Here is a 5,932-nt window from a genome sequence, read left to right as displayed (position 1 = left end):
GCGAGGACCTGTCAGAAATCACTTTTTTCAGCCCTCTGGGTAGTCCTTTTGTGCATATGGACTACTCAGAGGGCTGAAAAAGTTATTTTTGACTGGTCCTCGCACTTTTGACCAGTCCTCGAACTTACGACTGTCCTCATATTTTACGTTTTTGCCCTATCTTGTCACCATGGTGAAGAGAAGCAGTTGTGAAATGAGTGACATGGTTGTTAAGAAAGCTGCACGGGCATAAATGTGAGGATGGTCATAAGTGTGAGGACCGGTCAAAAGTACGAGGCCCAGTCAGAAATGACTTTTTTCAGCCCTCTGAGTAGTCCCTATGCACATAGCCACGCCCACCCGGTCACATGATGAGCTAGCCACACCTACACAGTCACGTGACCAGCTACCCACACCCACCCAGTCACATGATTGCCAAGCCACACCCCCAACTAAGCCACGCCCACAGAACCTGTTGTTAAAAAATTGAATCCCACCACTGGTTGTAAGTTATTCCTGGAAGCTAGAGAAAGTGGCAAGATCATTATGCTCTTAAGTCTGTCATCTGACAAATGAATAGTTTGTGTCTGGTTTTATCTAATATAGCTGCTATTTTATGAATAATCAACTTTCCTATGGCAGCCATTTTTTGAAAGAGTGCTCACAATATTCTGTCATTATTTAAAATTTCCTTCAATCAAAATGCCTATTGATGTTTTAGTCCCAAACAGTCAATTTTATATATAGGTGTGTATATATACATACACACGTATCTTTTCTTTTATGTACACTGAGAGCATATGCACCAAGACAAATTCCTTGTGTGTCCAATCATTTGCTTGTTTCATTTGACATAGCAAATGAAACAAAAGAAATAATAGATGTGCATTTGTGAAAGTCAGAGAAGGAAGAAAGGTGTGATAGATTTGAATTAAGGTGGCCCTATCTTGTAAAGTAGTTGATAAATACATGCAAAGAAATAAAGATATCAGTTTAATTATGAGTAAAAGGGTTAAAATACATTATATGTCACAAAGTATGAATAAGTGTCATCCAGATTCTTCTGAATATATATGAATGTAGAAATCCATAAACTGGGTATAGCTGCATGTTGTATTCCCATGAATAATACAGTAATAACTGAAGTACCAGCAATTTCTATGAGAGAAAATTATATAACCTTAATGGATTCAATCTATGAAAAAAATATTTTGTAAGGGGCCATGAATGGATGGGTAGGAATGATACAAAATTGTACAGAGGATAATTTGACCAGTTTAAGTCTCAAAAATGAATGAGACTGGTGCTTAGTAAAAGACACATATGTTAGGTATAAATCTATTCATCCATCCATACGTCAAAGGAATGAGTGCCATATTAGAAGAATGATTGATGTGATTATGTTGAAAGATTGAGATAATTAGTAAAGGATACAAGGATGAGAAAAAGTTCTTATTGTAGGGCAGATCATTTTTAGATATTATCAAGAGTGGATTTTGGGGAAAAAAAGGGAACCAAAGCAAAGCAAAACAAGAAAGTAAGGAAAAGGAAAGGAGAAACATATGTGAAAATGAAAGTGAATATGAAAGTAAAAGGACCAGGTAAAGAGAAAGTATTAATCCAGTATGAGTAAGTATTAGAAAAAAAATTCAACCTCCTAGCAGAATAAATGGAACATCAACTATGGGGAAAAATTGAAAATAATTTTAGATTACCACAGAAATGTGTGGAAATGTACTAATCAAAAGGTTAAAAATGGATGATGAAGTGAAAGGAGCTGTGGATGAGAGGTAAGTAAGTAAGAATCTGAGTGCTGTTAAAATCTAGATGAGAGAAAGGTACTGTATAATATATATGAAGAAAAAGGAGAGTTGATACAGCAAGAAATAATTAAGATAAAAAGAGGCAGCGAAAAATACAGAAATAATTTTTATAGAAATAAAAATCCTTTTGGAAGAGGACAAAAAATGCTAAAGAAAGAGCTTCTAGTTGAGTGGATAATTTCAGATGAAATTTTTGGGAATACTGGAAGCAATATTTTAAAGATTTGACAACAATATTTCAGAGTAGAATTGAAATGAGTTACATAAATATTAGTTTCCAAGAAAAAAAATCATAAATATTGTAAGAATATTGAAAAATGAAAAGGCTGCAGTCGTATCTGATGTAATTTGAGAAATGTGAAAATGATCAGTTTATGGAGAGATTGTGATGTTTGTTTAACACTGGTGTGAAGACTTCATCTGTACTAGACAATTCAAAGAATGCTGCTGTTGTTTCTCTATACAAAGGGAAATATAGCAAGTATGAATGCAAAACTACGCAGGTATGACCTTAAGCATGCCCAATAAGGTGTTTGGCAGAATCATGACTGATGCAAGAGGTAGCAATAAACAAAATCTGAATGTGTTGTGTTTGGCTGTGCACCAGGCAGAGCCTAGTGTTTTGCTCTTTAACAAACCATTCAGAAATGTCTGACTATAAGAAATAAATGTTTATTGATTTAGAGAAAGAGAATAATACAGTGATAAGATTTAACTAATGGAATGTTTTGCACAAAACATGGAGTTGATCAATCTTTCTGAATGCAACAAAAGTGATATTTAATGGAGGAGAATCATGCATGAGAATAATTGGAATGCTGACATTTTGTCTTTTTCTATTACGTTTTTTGGTTTTAAAAATGTGAAATATTCAATAAAAATTATTTTTTTAAAAAAGAGAGAATAATTGGAATGCTTAGCAAATAGTTCAACCCACAGCAAGGCATCAGATAAGGATGTATAATGTCTCCTTGGTTATTTAACATATTTGCAATAAATAAATAAGGAATCCTTGGAGTATTCATAAACACATATTAATGGGAAAAATGAATGTATATATGCAGTACATTTTTGTACAGATGTTGGTCTTTTCAGAGAATTGAAGAGACCATTAGATAGACTGTACTATAAAACAAGTATGAATCTACAGCGCAGACTAAATGAATTATGTGACAATGTAACTTATATGTACACAAATGGCAAAAAAAATCAAGAAGATAAATTTGTATATGGTGTTAGAATGTTTACTAAAGAAAAATGGATGGATAAATTTTAAAATGTGCAAATATTAGAATAAAGGTAATGCATCTGATCTGCTGAAGGAACAAATATTTGTCCAGATAAATTAAATAGCTATGAATAGGAGCGTTTCTGACCAGTTGTTGAATGGAAATCGGAGCTGGTTTTGTTAGAAAAAATATAAAGTAAATTGAATGCAGTACAATATATAAGAGTGGATGGGTTGAAACGAATGCTTGGTCTTAGCCAAAAGGTCAAGAAGCCAATATTTTTTTTTAAATCAAGTTTTTTATTTTTGTATAATTTATACATAGTTTTGTATAGTTTATACATATCATTATGTGAATGGTGTCATATCTGAGTATCATACAATTCAATATAAATAAACAAAATAAACATATTCATAATTATTACATTCTGATTTCCTTATTCCATATTATTAATATATTGCTTTATCACCTTTCCATTCTAAACTTTCTTTAACATTTCCCCCTTCACATTATTATATTCAAAGACATGATAATCTGTTTTATTATTCATATTCCCATTATTTAACTCTTCCTCTCTATATATATTAAAGTTCCTCTCTTTCTTCCTTCCATTATTCAATATCTCAGCAGTGACTTCTAATATCAATCACAATCATTTAAAGCATTCAACATATTCCTATTCTTTTTTCTAATTTTCTCATTCAAACTCTAGTTTTCTTGTTCCATATAATTCTACTATTATTATGCATAGCTATATCTACTTATCACATTACCTACACAAGTCATATTTTACACACTTTTGATAATACCATCATTCAACCTCTCATTTTCAATTAATAGTAAATTCTCATTTATAATTTTTCCAATTACATAGTCATTTATAGTAAAATGTTTATCCTAATATTTATTATATTACATACCAACTAATTATCTAGCCTATATCATTCTAATATTAATACAATTATTAAAATATGATCATAACTTATCTATAACTCTTTTTCTCCCCTTAACTATTATCTCTTGTCCACATCCAATCCTTTAATCCTATCTTTTTTTTGACTCATCTCCCATATTTTTCTCTTAAGTCTTTTATTCCATCTACTTCATAATTTAATTTTTTCTCCTTGCCCTGCCCTTTCCCTCTGTTTAATTTGTTTTAGTTTTAGTTCCTCAATCCTTATTAATTTTAAAAGTGTCTCCTCCTTGTTATCTTCTTTTTGCTGGTTTCTCAATTCTAATTCCCCTTCTATTCCAACTGTTAATTCCATTCTTTTCTTCTTCTCCTGGTCTTTGCTCCTTACCTCTTGTATACAATTTCCTTGTCTTCTGTCTATATGATCAAATATTTCCACCATGTCCTTGTGTAGTTCCAGTATAAGGTCCTTAATGCTTTGAATCATTGACTCCATTCCATTTAAATCTCCACAATTGTCAGTTCAGAAACCAAGCCTCCAAGTCAAGTTTTAATGTCTCACCAATGTTCAGTTAGTTATTTCAGGGTTCCTCCACTCCTCAAGTCATTTTTATATATCCAATAATATTTAGGGGTCTCCAAATGCAAAATCTTATTTAATATTCCAGTCTCCAGTGGTTAAAGAGTAAATAGGTATAGTTCAATAATTATTTCCATTTATTTCAATGTTTACTCCCAAGTTACAAAAATTCACTTTCATCAGCAGATGGTGCTCTTTAGTTCACCGTGCTACCTCTCTACTTTTATTTTGACAAGTCTGATTTATTTATCTTGTTTGTTTTAACTTATAAATCCAATACTTAAAGCAAATTATTTGAAGAAAAGGTGGAGTTATGGTTCCAGCATCTTAATATGCCTTCTTAATATCACACCTTTTGTTTTGAGGAATTAATTTCCAGATTAATTTTCTTTTTAAATAAATATTTACTTTTTAAATTTCCAATATGTTTTTTTCACAATAATTGCACACAGCTGTAACAACTCATTCTAAAATGTATTTCCCCTTGAATTTTTTGGGAGGGTCAAGCTTCAGCAATAAATCTTTTCTCACCCAGATGACACATCATTCCGTTTCTCTCCTCCTGCACAAATTTATGGTTTCTGGATGTTCCCCAGCTTCATGGAAGCCATTTTAACTGCCACTGCTCCTAATCTTCGGATGAGGGAGTTTTCCAAGTCAGGAAGGGGAGATGCGGCTCCCCTCAACCTGCAAGACAGTCCTCCTTTGCTTCACCACCTCTCCAGAGTGGTTACAGCTTTGAACGAAGCCCCCAACAGGAGAGCTTGGAACAGGGCCATGGAGCTCGTGGACCTCACTTCCGAAGGTGCCAGAAGTTCAACCGGACACAAAGCCAAGAATTTGAGAAAATCCTAAAACAGTTGAGAATTTTAAAAAATAGAAATTGGTGTATAAAGCAGTTTTGGGTGTGATGGGAGCAAGGATGTTTGCAAAGACAGAAAAGTGTAAAAAGAAAGTAACATGCAGGAGAATAATGAGTGGTATATAAGTATATTGTTTTAAATTCTTTGAATTCTTCAAATTCAAATTCTTCTTGATTCAAAAATAGGGATTAATTTGCTCAACCCTCTTCTCCTAGCACTAGATGCAGTAGCACTTATAAGAAATTTAAAAATAGCCCAGGAAAATATTGCAACTCAGTAAGTTTACAACTTTATTTTGCATTATCCAGAAAAAGCCATAGGGAAACAATAAACAGGAGAAATTATTTGGTTTCATAGAGTGAAAGGAAACAGCAGTATTTATAAAAAGGACAATATGCTACTAGGGAATAAGCCACAGATTTGCACTTGTTTGAGTAACAAATGAAGACTTCAGAAAATATACTCAGATGGTATCATATGTCTTAGAATCATGCATGCAAATATATTCCCTGTAACACTCTATGGAAAGGGAAATCAGTCATGGA

This window comes from Pantherophis guttatus, chromosome 4, assembly GCF_059756535.1.
Source record: "Pantherophis guttatus breed Tessera chromosome 4, ASM5975653v1, whole genome shotgun sequence".
NCBI lineage: Eukaryota > Metazoa > Chordata > Lepidosauria > Squamata > Colubridae > Pantherophis > Pantherophis guttatus.
This window is presented reverse-complemented; position numbering follows the sequence as displayed.